Here is a 14968-nt window from a genome sequence, read left to right on the forward strand (position 1 = left end):
ACATTTTAAATGTGGGGTTGGCTTTTTATAGACAATGGTTAGATTTAATATGTATGATTTATGTTTGAAAAGCAAGCAAGTTGTGGAAAGACTTGGGAATCAAGATTTGTTCTCGTTCTTTGATTGAAATCAATTTTGAAGGGTGGCACATAATACCACATGCAGCCTAAGGAACTTTATATCACGTTAGACTTGGTTTAGTACACATGGATCAGGATGCTGCTGTCAAAGGTGACATGCTTAAGATTTTGTTCCCCTTGGGATATTTAGGACAGTGTTCAATTTATTTTTCAATAATTGAGGCCTCTTGTCTGTAATATTTTATACTTTCCAAAGAATTTTCATTTATTTTAATTTTTTTAAAATTCTGGTAAAATACACATAGAATTTATTATAACCATTTATAATTATACACATCAGAAGTGCTGTGTATATTTGCATTGTTGTGCAACCAATCCTGAGAATGCTTTTCATCTGCAAAACTGAAACTCTGCACCAACTAAACAATAAACCCCCATTCCCCTTTCCTCCCAGCTCCTGGAAACCACCTGTTTACTTTCTGTCTTTATGAATTTGATTACTCTAGGTTCCTCATATGAGTGGAATTGCATTTATCTTTTTATAGCTAGCCTATTTCACTCAGCATGGTGTCCTCAAGGTCCTCATCCATGTTGTAGCCCATGTCAGAATTTCCTTTCTTTTTAAGGCTGAATAATATTCCATTTTATGTATATACCACATTTTATTCATCCACTCATGTATCAGTGGACACTTGGGGAGCTTCCACCTTTTGACTGTTGTGAATAATGCTGCACTAAACATGGGTGTACAAATATCTCTTTGAGAACTTGCTTTCACTTTTTTGGATATATATCAAGAAGTTGAATTGCTGGATCACATGGTAATTGTACTGTTCATTTTTTGAGGAATTGTCATATTGTATTCCAAAATGGCTGCACCGTTTTCGATTCCCATCAACAGTGCACAAGGGTTCCAATTTTTCCATATCCTCACCAACACTTACTTTATTTTGTTTCGTTTTTGGTTTTGTTTTCAAAAAAGGCAGGCCTACAAGATGCCTGAACTGTTTATTTCACCAGCCAGTATTTTTCATTTTCTTCCTGAGGCTGAATTTCAAAACTTTAGAAGTCTACACATACTGCATTTAGACTTTCTCTATCCAGAGAAAGGGGCTGAGAGCAGAAGAGGTCAGGCCCCAGGCCGGTTTTGGGTGGGAAAAGTGGCAAAGATTTGTCCGTAACAGTCTGTGTCAGTTTTCTAACAATTAAAATGCCTTTAAGCTCTCCATCATCAAACTTTCCTCTATGGCATCTGTGACAGAAAAACACTCCTCTTTCATACACACGACACCAGCGGGGAGCAGAGGGAAGGGAGTGGGCAGAAAGGAGTGGACATTACACAGGCACAGGCCACATTTTTAATTCATCCAGGAAAAAGGATTTCTGATTTAGTTTAATGGCAAGGAGTTGTATAAAACTATAACATGTTCTGCCTCTTCCTCAAAGTGAGCTGGGCTGAATTTTTGTGATTGGAAGCATTTCTCATAATGGTGAATTAAGCGCTATAAAAAATAAAATCAATCCCATCTCTGTAAGTAGCATAAGAGCTGCTTCCAGGAACCTAGGGATGCCCACATTCCATACACACCCTCCCCCAACCCGGACATGGCCAGTTCCTCAGACAGCTACAAGGGAAGAATAAAACCCTTCTGTCAACTTTTTTGGGGAGTGAGGGAGAAGTGGTGTTTAGGGGAAATGTGGAATAGATTTTTATTCCTCCCCCACTGCCCCATCCCCCCACCAAAACCTACACACACACACTCAGATGCATCTGCACACCCATTTTAAAGAAAGCTTTTCCTCCCTGTGACTACAGGATCCCAGCATCCAGCCTCCTTCAGGCTGCAAGATGATGCCAATTAACGGCCCAGATCTAACTCATCAACATACTACAGAAGGCTCCTGTGTTACCTCACAAGCTGAGGGGACAGGGGCAAAGAAGTGGACTCTCATGGGGGACTTGCTGTTTGTCTGAAGTCCAATCTACTCAGCAACGTTCTCAGGTCCAGGGGCTGGGAGAGGTTCTGTGGACACTTGTGGCAGACGAACTGATGGTCCTGGCCCATTGTGGTAAGCAGAAAGTGACTGAATGGGGATCAAGCAGCATCTCTCGCAAGGTAACTGTGGCCTCGGCTTCTAAACGCCTTAGAAAGGCTGGAGTCCAGCACAGCCAGTGACCCATCTTCTCTGTGAGAGGCCAGGAAGGGAACACGGTGCGAGGAAAACACCAGCCCAATGACACATTGGTCTCGTACAACTCAGCCAAGAGCACCTCTCCCTCTCTTGGAGTCCACAAGGGAGACTGTCCCATTCCCATCACAAAGATGAAGACCTCACTTTGCTGAGGATGCCAAGCTAGTGAGGTGGGAAGGCAGCCAGAGACACTGCAGCCCACCTGTGACGCCGGCTTGGTACACAGAGTATGCCAGAATAAAATTCTACAGTTCTCACTGCCCGAAAGAAACACAGAGTCCTTGCGGAGAGAGGAAGGAGTACAGGTGACCCGCCCAACATGAGATCAGTGTGAATTCAGTGCCGCCTGCTGAGCAAGGTCCCAATCCTTGATGCTGAAGTCTTTGCTGCCGTTGACAGCTGAGAACGCTGAGGGTAGACACAATCTTGCCATGCTCATACTTGCAGAACTTGCTGACGATAAGTGGCCGGTTCTCAGCCACCTCCCACAATTCACCAGCACCTGAATCAGAAGCCGCTATGATACCTCTCTCCTCCCCCAAGTGAGGTCAGCCACTCCAGCCTCCATCTGGGCTCCAGCAGAGCAGAAGCTTTCTTTGGGGATGGCACAGGGGTCCTTAAAAAGGCAGAGGGGGCCGGGCTTGGTGGCTCACGCCTGTAATCCCAGCACTTTTGAGAGGCCGAGGCGGGCGGATCACGAGGTCAGGAGGTTGAGACCATCCTGGGTAACACGGTGAAACCCCGTCTCTACTGAAAAAAGAATGCAAAAAAATTAGCCGGGCGTGGTGGCGGGCGCCTGTGGTCCTAGCCACTCAGGAGGCTAAGGCAGGAGAATGGCGTGAACCCGGGAGGCGGAGCTTGCAGTGAGCCGAGATCTCGCCACTGCACTCCAGCCTGGGCAGCAGAGCGAGACTCCGTCTAAAAAAAAAAAAAACAAACCAGAGGGACCCGGCCCAGCAGTGACCACTGAGACTGGAGGACCCGGAGCAGGAGCAGAAGCCCCCATGGGACCGGTACCGCGCAGATTCCAAATACTTTCCATGCAGGCCGGTGCGTTAGGGGTCGGTAGGGAAGACGGATTTCCTTCGGCATCTCCATAGTTCCAACTCCAACCTGGATTCTGCTCTGGTAGCAACTCCCACGTGCTGCACAGTTTGTTTTTGGTTGTTGTTGTTGTTTTCCCCTTGATAGTAGCCGTCCTAATAGGTATGAGATAGTATCTCATGGTTTTAATTTGCTTTTCCCTGGTGTTTAGTAGTGCTGAGCATATTTGTATGTGCTTATTGTCCATTTGTATGTCTTCTTTGGAGAAATCTCTATTCAAGTCCTTTGTCCGTTTTTAAATCATGTTGTTTGTTTTTTTTTAATTGGTAAGTTGTAGGATCTTTTATCTATTCTGGATATTAAACCCTTATCAAATATATGATTTGCAAATATTTTCTTCCATTTCATTCGTTGCCATTTCATTCCGTTTATTGTGTCTGTTGATGCACAATGATTAATTTTTATGTAGTCCAATTTATCTATTTGTACTTTTGTTGTCTGTGCTTTTGGTGTCAGGTACAAGAAATCATGGTCAAATCCAGTGTCATTAAGCTTTTCTCTGATGTTGTCTTCTAAGAGTTCTATAGTTGTAGCTCTTCAAATTTAAGTTTTTAATTCATTTCGAGTTAATTTTTGTATACGGTGGTACTTACGGGTCCAACTTTATTCTTTTGCATGTGGATATCTGTTTTTCCCAACACCATTTGTTGAAAAGACTATCCTTTCCCCATTTACTGGTCTTGGCAGCCTTGCTGAAAATCATTTGACCACATATGGATAATTTAGTTCTAGGCTTTCTATTCTGTTTCATTGGTCTATATGTCCCTTTATGCCAGTACCACACTATTTTGATTACTATACCTTTGTAATACGTTTTGATATCAGGAAGTGTGAACCCTCCGAAGTTGTTCTTTTTAAGATTGTTTTGGCTATTCTGGGTCCCTTGAGATTCCATGTGAATCTTAAGATGGATTTTTTTTTCCGCTTAAGCAAAAACATTAAGATTTTGATAGGGATTGCATTAAATTTGTAGATCACTTTGGGTAGTACTGACATCAAAGCTGCCATTTTTGGTGATATAGGATCACTCTTGATTTCAGAATTTTTATCCATAGTTGACAAAACGAGATAAGGAAAACAACCATATGTAATGAGTTTCCAGAGATGTGAATATCAAAATATCAAAGAACATTCACTCTGTGTCCTCAGCTCAGGAGTCAGGCTTCTAGTTTCCTTTCTAGAACTCATTCATCTTTTTTACCCCAGCCTGCCTTACTTATAACAGAACTGGATATGAGCATTCCTGTAAGAGTGCTTACAGAAATTCAACATGTGAAATGTTTTAAGCACCCACACTACTTTCAGTTCCAGAGAAAAAGGACTTTTGAGATGATAAGTGGCAAACAACATGCCCACTCTAAATGTAAACTCCGTCCCTTGCTTTCTACAGCAGTAGGCCTTTACCCCCAAGGAACTTCACATTGTCCATTTCACATTTGATTTTTATTTCTTCCTTTCAGGTTTGAAAATCTGAACCTCCTTGGCAAAGCTAACTTTTAAATATATCATTATGAGAGAGCCTAATTATTTTTTAGAACCTTCATGGTCATTTATTTTTCTTAAGGGCCATTCATTTACCTGTTTCATTCACTTAGATTGAACACCCATCATGATTTTCAAAGTCATTTTGAAATAATGGAAACCCTGCCCAGTCCTTTAAAGGAAAGAGCTTACTTTAACAGATTTTGAGGGGTATCCTAGCAACCAGTCCATAGTGAAATTTATCAATTTCTTAAAGGGAATTTGCACTAAATCCATGAAAAAGACACTTCAATTTTAGTTTCTTAGGTCCATCTTTTCTACATTGTTCCAGGGATTGGACTTGATTAGATATCTTCACTTTTGAGACTTCATTTAATGACCATTGAAAACATAGTTGATGTTCTTCCACTCAGCGTAGCTCCTTTCATGCCATTGGACTCTACCTGACAATAGATAGATGGATACATAGAGAAATATTTCTAAGTTGTATAAGTATCCCAAAACTTAGTGCAAAAATTGAATACATATTTGTGCTTTTTGTTCTTATTTCTGTACATGCAAAAATACAAGGCAAAATCTTGATCCCAAGAAAAGCCAAGGCTTGGAAAGCATATTCATTCATGCCAATCTTGGCTTTGCTGGGTGCTATGAATGAGAGAATATTTATTTGGTCGTGCTTTCAGATATTAGTTGTTTCCAAGCTGCAAATGTTTTTAAAAAATTCTGAACGCAAATCAAAATAAAAATTTTCCCCAGGTATGTAGACAAGTCAAGCATGAAATAGCATAAACGGAGTATATATTCTGCAAGTAGGATCTAAATTGAGAAGGCTATTAAAATTAAATAGCATTAACAATTCAACTCTAGATAACCCAGGAATAATGCCTGCATAGAAAATTCATATGGGTGAGCGAGACTTATTCTCAGTCTTTTTGCTATCTTGAAAAGCAAAATGAAATTGTTCTGTTCATTGGTCTATGGGATTTAGAATTCATGCATTGTTTACAATACAGTCATTTAGTGTTTGGCTAGATAGAAATGGACATTTGTTTAAGGACATGCAGGTATAAAAAGTATATACTTGTTTTAATTAGTACTATGATAATTTAATTATAGGGAGAGAATTTACATAATTCAGCTGGCTGACTAATGTTTCCTTGATATGTGCTGGTGAAAAAATGAATACTTTAAGCATTTAGTAGCTGATATTTACACTGATAGCCTATTTCTGGCACAATACCCACTAACAGAGTTTGAATTTATATAGAATATTTTTCCTTTCAAAATATTAGGTATTTGGCCAGACGCAGTGACTCACACTTGTAATGTCAGCACTTTTGGTGGCCGAGGCAGGCAGATCATTTGAGGTCAGGAGTTTGAGACCAGCCTAACTAACATAGTGAAACCCCACCTCTACTTAAAAAAAAAAAAAAAAAAATGACCTAGGCATGGTTGCTCATGCCTGTAGTCCCAGCTACTCAGGAGGCTGAGGCAAGAAAATTGGTTGAACCTGGGAGACAGAGGTTGCAGTGAGCTGAGATCACACCATGGCACTCCAGCCTGGGCGACCACTGTCTCAAAAAAAAGAAAAAAAAAGTATTTAATAAAGATTTGTTTTGTTTATTTCACCATACTAATTATCTTTACCGTCTTTTTATCTAAATGTACTCTGAATTATTTAAAATTTTATTCTTTCAGTTATTCTTTGAGCTCTTTTAATATTACTTTTGCTTTTTTCATCATGTTTGCTTATTTTTTATTTGTTGCATCTATTTTTAACTAGTTATTTTGAAAGATTATTGTTCTTAAACATTTGATCCTTAGCTCATTGAATCCTGCTTTATTTGTTTTCCTTTATCTTTGGTTTCCTGAAAGGAGTCAGGTTATTATTAGTTTTTGTTGGCCACAAGGAAGTCTGAGGGGGTGACAGCAGCAGCAAGGGCTCACACCAAGGAGGTGGGAAATGTTGGAACCCATCCACTTCCCTGGTATGGTCCTTCTCCTTTGACTTCTCTCATCCCCAAGGCCATCAGTGTTGATTCTCCAAATAATCTTAGCCAGTGCCATTTAAGCATCCCCCACAGGCTAAGAAGGCTTTACAAGGCAAAATTGTCTTATTTATTCAAACAGCACACTTGGATTCCTGTCACCTTAGGCAGTCCTCAATTCACAACTCCCAGAACAGCAATTACTGACTGAATAGCTGTATGCTGACTTTATGCCCTATATCTGCTGTAAATTGGTTGTTTGGAACTCAGGAAGCATTTTCCAGAAACATTCCCATTCTTGTGTCTGGGTTCCTAGGTCAGTTGGCAAAAGCCCAGGGAATCTAAACCAGTCTGACTCTTCCTCTTTTTTCTTTTATTAAAAAAAAAAAAAAAAAAAAAAAATCTTAGCATACTGAAGTCTTTTCTGTATATATTTACAACAATCCCAAGGAATTGGGTTTTTATTGAGTAAGTTTTAAGCCACTCCTTCCAGGGTTAAATGAGGTAATGGGAGAAATAGACAGGGATGGCAAAAATGAGCACAGAATGTGAGCTGCAGTCTCAGATGGCTGTTCCTGGAGCAAGTGTGACAATTGGAGAGTAATTCCAGCACAGGGGACTGAGGACAGTGGAGGCAGAGATAAGCACAAACACTTGCTGAGTGAAACTATCAAATATGTGGGGCACTTGGGATGGGAGTATGGACACAGAGACCAATGCATGTCTGTGTTTTATCTTCAACAATGCTAAACAGATTTATGAGCACCTCACTAAAATGGACTATGTGGGAGATCCTCAAGAGATTCCAGAGAGTAAGAGATGTCAAATGGAAATTCATGGTATAGAACTTATCATTACTAATGGTTTTACTCTCAATCTTGAGGACCTCCAAACGGTTTTTCCTTAAGATCTTAAATTTCTCAATCTGCAGCTCTCTACTGCCACCATGGTGGCAGGCATTCAGCCACTGAACTGGAGAACTGAATACTGAAAGAAGCCAAGACTAGCACAGTGGTGTTGTAATACCCTTAATTAAAAGAGAAAAGCATTAAATTACATTAAAAACAAAATCGTGGGCTTTTGTTTTGTTTTGTTTTGTTTTTCGTTTTCTTGAATGCTGATGATTAAGGAAAGGAAAGTCTAATTAGAGGAGGATAGAGAGATTTGGAATGGGACTTGTGGCTGCTTTCAAGTGCTTTGAAAGTTGGTGGCATTGATTCCTTTTGAACTTTTTTCTTTTCAATGTTTTTATGTGTGAGTCTGGATTTTTGCCCTCCAACCCTCCTGCTCTTCCCTCACCACACACACAATCTTTTAGTTTGGCTCACAAATGAAACAAAAATGGAACTATAAATGAGAAACAAGAAAGGTGGATTCCTGAGATAAAGTATCAGAGAGGAAGAAAGTGAAAGGGATCAAAGGAGATATTGAGGGGGAAGATTTCTCAAAGCAGAACTGAGAGAGTAAGGAGAGAGACAGAAAAAGGAGATGAGAGCAAGGGAGAGAAGAAAGCAAGGGACAAAGGGAAAGAGTAAGGCAGGGAGAAAAAGGAGGAGAGAGAGGTTGCAGAAATAGGAGCGCAGCAGATTCAGTGAGGATCTGATGTTAGCAATTTCAGATGGGGCAGAGAAACTTTTGATCTCACAGTTCTTTTAGCTAGTGCTGTGGACCTGCAAGTGCTTGGTTGAGATCAAAGAAACCTGGAATCAGAACAGCTTAAGGACTTCGTTCTTAACTCTGGCTTCACATTAGATCCACCCAGGGAGTTTTAAAAGCCACCTAGACCTGCCTCACCTCCCAGAAACAGGGACCAATTGACCTGGGGAGTGGCTCGGACACCAATATTTTTTAAAGTTAACTGGGTGGTTGTAATGCCCAGTCATGGTTGAGACCCTAGGCAGGTCTGGAGACATTGAGGCAGTACAAAACTGGCTTTGTGTGCTTGTGGGATGCTGTTTGTAAGCTAGTTGTCACCCTGAGGAGCTTGTCTACATCTGAGTACTTTTAAAAGACTAGCTATTCTAACAAAAGAGGACCCCTGGGGTGCTCTCCTGTGCTGAACTATTTCTAAGGAGTATGGGCTCCACAAAAGCCGTGGATAACCTGCAAAAATATAGCATCTATGATAATTATCAAATAGGTTCTTTCAACCATATTATTCTTACATTATAAATTCTTTCATTCTTTTTTTTTTCTTGACACAGAGTCTCACTGTTGGCCAGGCTCCCAGGCTAGAGTGCAGTGGCGTGAACACGGCTCACTGCAGCCTCAAACACCCAGGCTCAAGCATTTCTCCCACCTCAGCCTCCCATGTAGCTGGGACTACAGGTGTGTGCCAACATGCCCAGATAGTGTGGTTTGTTTGTTTGTTTTTTGTAGAGACAGTCTCATTATATATTATATTACCCAGGCTGGTCTTGGACTTCTAGGCTCAAATGATCCTCCTGCCTCAGCCTCCCAAAGTGTTGAGATTACAGGCATGAACCATCACGCCTGGCCAAAATATTTCTTTGTAAAATAACTTGTTCGTAGTCCCCTTTTTGGTGGCTCTTCTGCTGCTCAGATATACAAAGAAAGAAAGCTCTTTTGCTTCAAACTGTCAATTAATATTGGCAAATTTCTCAAACATTAAAGAATTTTGCAGCTGGTCAATAAAAAAATTACTACAGCTGGATTTTTAAAGCAGGGGCCAAGAAATTTGAAAGAAAAGATCCTTATTAACTAGGATATTATCATCATTATTAACAACTACTCTTTAATGAGCACCTACTGTGTACCAGGCATCATATTAGGTGAGTTAGAGAGGAAATGTCATTTCATGCTGACTACTCTCTATCCAAGGTTTAAATGTTGTTGACAGTGATTACAAGAGCTAGTCGAACATTTAAAGGAGTTTTGTTCACATTCCCTGAGAAGTCATTGCAGTATAATGGCAACTTTGTCTGGAAGTTAGAAACCTAAGAGACCTATTCATTTCTCCAAGTTGTGGCTCTTTTATTATTAAATGTGTTCAGACTGCATGATTTTGTAAGTTTATGAAAATCATGATAAGAATATGTAGTTGGATAAAACTATGAGCTGTTGGGTGCAATACTGGTTTATTTCTGGTGCTTTGCAATTTCCATTTCCATTATAAATGTCATTATTTTGATTCTCACTCAGCTCCCTTGTGAGGTAAGCAGTATAGATATCACCTCGCCATTTCTGGAAGCAAGCCTGGGAATGTTATTTTTTCTTAAGAAGTGCTACAGAAAGGGCAGTCAGTTTTTTTTCTTTCTTGCAGTGTGAAGCAGTGGGAAAAGTAATTGAAAGGTTCTATGACTGCTAAAACAAATATACAAAGAAATGTAAAAGCTTGACTTTTTCACTATGCATTGCAAATATTTTACCAATTTTCATTTTATAGAAGAAAAAAATCACGTGAATTGTTTCTCTCTAAAGTACTCTCCTTGAAAAGGCAGTTCAGTCTCCTAGCAACCAACACTTCTCCAAATGAGAAAAATGTCTGGAGGAAGGGAGACACTACAATTACACAATGAATAGAGCAGAATTCTCATGAGCCTGGAAGAGACTCATAAAGGGCATCTTAGCCCATTTCCATTTTCCCAGTGTCAGCTTTGGGGATTCTCAGAAGCTCCAAACAGAATCACCAGCAAGGTCAAATGTAGTGGCTTACCTTATGCCTAGGCCTGGTACTGGGGCCTCTTCCCTCCCACCCCCTTGGAGCTTTGCTCTTTATAACCTTAAGAGTAAAATCCTCTGGAGTAGTGCTGTCAAAAATGGCAGCTACTAGCCTCATGGTTTGAGGGGGGAAACCAGTATTTTCTCTTCTACACCCCCAACAACACTTCTGGTCACCAAAATGTGTAGAGCTTTTTCCTATGAAAAGCAATTCTCCAATTCTCTGAGGACATCAACTGGATGTCCTATGATTTAACTCAATTCTGACACCATTTACCTGGAGATAGTATCTGATCCCACAGGTTAAGGACTCAGTCCCCCAAGAAGGTCCCCCACTTCAGATGTCAATCACAAGTAGTGAGCCCCGGGTTGCCCATAAATTCCATCTGACTTAGCTAATAATAACAGGTCCACTCTGACAAGGGCAGCTCTCGGAACTCAGGAAAACATTTTACTTACAAAATTACCAGTTTATTACAAAGAATACAATTTAGGTATAGCCAGAGGGAAGAGATGCCTTGGGCGAGGTACGGGGGAAGGGATGTGGAGCTTTCATGACCTCTCTGGGCCACTGTCTCTCACAGCACCTCTACGCATTCACCACCCCAGAAGCTCTTCAAACCTCATCCTTTTGGGTTTTTATGGAGGCTTCATCTTGTGGGTGTAATTAATCAAATCGTTGAGCACTGGGATCAACTCAACCTTCAGACCCTCTTCCCTTTCAGAGGTGGGGGGATTGGAGCTCAAAGTTCCGACCTCTAATCACGTGGTTGGATTCCCCAGCACCCATCCCCCTAGCCTGAGGCTGTCCAGAGCCCCCAGCCACCAGTCATCTCATTAGTATATAGAAAGACATGACTACTTCAGAGATTGCAAGGGTTTTAAGAGCCATGTGCCAAGAAATGGGGAAAGAAGACCAAAATATATATTTCTTATCATACCATACATGGCTATTTAAATTAAAAGACTGAAATTTTAATTACCTAAAATTAAATAAAAAAGCAGTTCCTCACTCACACCAGCCACATTTCAAGTGTTTAATAGCCACATGTGGCTAATGGTTGCTATATTGGACAGGTCAGTTTTAGAACATTTCCTTCATTCCAGAAAGTTCAATTCTGCTCCAGAGGCTGCTCTGGAGAGTGCCCACAGATCAGATTTGGATAGAGAAATTTCAGGTAGAAAGGGTTTGGTTGTATGAGGGGCATTGAAATTGCCTCTCTGAATTTTACTTTCATCCTTAGATTTTTCTCACCATATTTACACATTAGTTTTTTTTTTTCATATAGTCCCATCCAATTGAAAAAGGAATTTTGAAAATTGGTAAGTTAACACTATGAATGCAACTAAGAGTTGCAAAGGGCAAGAATGGGAGAGGACAAGTACTTTGGGACAATCATGCAATTAATGTTTTCTGTAAATTTAAATCTGAAAGTTTATGGTACGAGTAGGAGCAGCAGGTCACTAACAATAAAATTCTACCTCAAGATAAGTTGATATGGGATAGCCTGAAAGTCTTAGACATTGTTGTTTTTTATTCCATTTTTGGTTTGCATTATTTGGCCAGCACATGAGCAAATGCTGGCATTCATGTTTGGGAATGAATACGAATTTGAAAAGATAGAACAGGATTTTCTTCTGGATTTCCTAGTCTTCTCTTTTTCTTTCTACTTATACACTGCGTTAATAAGCTGCTTTGATGCCCTATGCACATGAAATAACTCAGTGCTTTGGAGGAGAAGATGAGGCAGAACTGGACTGTGGTGGTCCTGTATTCTGAATCCATCTGGACTGAGACCCTGAGAGGACCCGGGTATTAGACATCGGTGGAACCACCTTTGCAAAATTATGACAGCAAGAGAAATCTGACATAGTTGATTCCATCTTGCTTCTAACTTCAGAGCTTTCCTCAGTCATCTCTGGGCATAGGCCAAGCTAACTTTGAAAAGAATTTAATTTATAGTTTAACCTTCAAGTGAAGATGATAATACCCCTTCCCAAAACTAAACTGCCTTTGTAAAACTAAAGAAAAGCCACAAGGTTAGGCTCATGAGAAAGGGTCCCCAATTCTGCGAAGACGTAGATGTAATTAAACAATAACTAACCATTGTTCCAGAGGTCACACGGTTTGTAACTTCTCCAATTCCTCCTATAGATAACATCGCTATTTGTAGAACCTAAGATTGGCCTTTTGAGATGTTTTTCTGAGATGTTTTTTCTGCATTTCTGATGACTGGCTGTCTCCACATGCACCCTCACGACTCAGCCAGTCCTGTGGTCCCACCCAGAGGTAGACTCAGTGCATGGGACCATTTTCCACACACCTATAATTGCTTCTTCAACTAATCAGCAGTACCCATTCCCTAGCCCCCTGCCCACCAAACTATCCTTGAAAAACCTTAACTCTGAGCCTTCAGGGAGACTGATTTAAGTAGTAACTCTGATTCCTTCTTGACTGTCCTCCCATGGATTAAACTCTGTCTTTACTGCAATGCCATGATCTTAGTGAATTGATTTTGTCTGTGTAGTGGGCAGAAAGCACCCACTGGATGATTACGTAAGGACCCATCAGTGAAATATCCAGCTCAGGCCACTGCTAGCACAGATCCCCCAAATGGAGCCTTAGCTCCCACATGGCTGTGGGAGCCAAGCAGAGAATATGTGCCTGTCAAAAATGGATGCTCTTATTCTCTTTTCTTTTTTTTTGTTGTTGGGACAGGGTCTCCCTCTGTTGCCCAGGCTGTAGTGCAGTGGTACAATCAGAGCTCACAGCAGCCTCAGTGTCCTGGGCTCAAGTGATCCTGCTACCTCAGCCTCCTGAGTAGCTGGACTACAGGCATGTGCCACCACACCCAGCTAATTTTTGTATATATATATATTTTTTTGTAGAGATAGAGTTTCACTATGTTTCCTAGGAGGCTGGTCTTGAACTCCTGGGCTCAAGCAATCCTCCTGCCTCAGCCACTCGAAGTGATTACAGGCGTGAGCCATCACACCCAACCTGGATGCTGTCATTTTTGATGGCAGTCCGTGTTTTCCTGGAGGGAGGGGCATCCATGAATGCTGTAGCAGAGAACTCAGCTGAATCCATATATCATTCGTCGAAGAAATTTCACATCACAGTTTTAATTTTAATTCCAGGACTCTCATAGTTATGTCCATATTTATAAAAATTTATTCTGTGCTTCCACAAAGCAGTTCTAAGTTGTGTTTCTTCCTCCATAAAGTGAACATTATTTCTTAAGAAAATATTTTTACAGATAAGTCTCTGGAAGTCTTAATTTTAGAAAATGTATGTCAGCTTGAGAGGTGAGAATAGAGCAAAACCAAGAGATACCTGAGAATTTGACTTAGTGTATAGAAGTGTGGCTTCCTAGGAAATGGCCAAATTTAAGGGCTCTGTGATCTCTTGTACCCACAGGGTGCTGGGCAAGACATGATGGAACAGCTATGCTGAAAGGGAGGATGTTTACTGACATGCTCAGGGAGTGATATAGCACCCACATTCCTGCCCAAGGGGAATCAATCCCAAATGAGAATCCAAGCCAGAATTGATCCACAGCACTAGTGAAGGTTTAAAATATTGCTCTTTCCATGTGGCTGCAAAATACAGAAAGCAGATCATGGCAGAGAAAAAAACAGATGCACAGAGTTGGCTGAGTGTCTAAAAGTTTCAGGGTCATGATCTTGTTTCGTTAATGACTAGAGCCAGCAGCCGGCAATCCAGAGCACAGGGAAGCAAGCAAAAAACACCTTCCCGGAAATCAGTGACTAGATCATAATAAAAGGGGAAGCGTTTTAAACATTCATTAGACTCAGATTGGTAACTTTCTTTATTTTTAGGCAAATCAACCTGCAAGCCCTATTTTGGCCCAGTGATAGAAAAACAACTTTGCCAATTCAACAAAACTCAATTGCTTCTGGTTTGAAATACAGTCAGGTCAGAATTTAAACTTAAGAAAATATTTCTGGGGCCCTCCTGCTTCACACACACACGTAGACATCCACTCATGTTCTTCCTGCGTCTGGAATCTGAGGAGTAGCTATTTTTTTCTACTGTGGTTTATAGTATCACACCGTCCACTCTGAAACTGCTCTCCTAGAGCTCTATACAGGAATTGGGGCATGGATTTCCCAAACTTTTGAATACTCAAAACAAACTTGGGGGTTCAATATTGCCTCGTTCTGGGACTAGATGCTGGGGATGAGGTATGGGATGGGGAGGGGCAGTGAGTCACCATTTTATTGGTGTCTAAATGCCTTTGCTCTCTCCTTTCTTTTCCATTCTCCCTCCAGTCCTCTAGGGACAGCTGCTGTCTGTCCTCAGTGTGAAGGGAAACTGTTTACACATGTGTACATTCTTCCTCTCCCCGTGACTTATAGCATGCCCAAAGCCTCCAGTGCTCCACTGTCTAGCTCTCTGGAAACACAAATCTTTGT

The 14968-nt window shown here is 40.9% G+C and overlaps 1 pseudogene; it reads right to left on the bottom strand.

Annotated features, from left to right (window-relative positions):
• Nucleotides 1-1802: 1802 nt before the first annotated feature.
• LOC101019739 lies at nt 1803-6182 on the bottom strand (annotated as a pseudogene).
• Between the last annotated feature and the right edge of the window lie 8786 nt (nt 6183-14968).

The sequence above is a fragment of the Papio anubis genome, chromosome 3, assembly GCF_008728515.1.
Source record: "Papio anubis isolate 15944 chromosome 3, Panubis1.0, whole genome shotgun sequence".
Taxonomy (NCBI): Eukaryota; Metazoa; Chordata; class Mammalia; order Primates; family Cercopithecidae; genus Papio; species Papio anubis.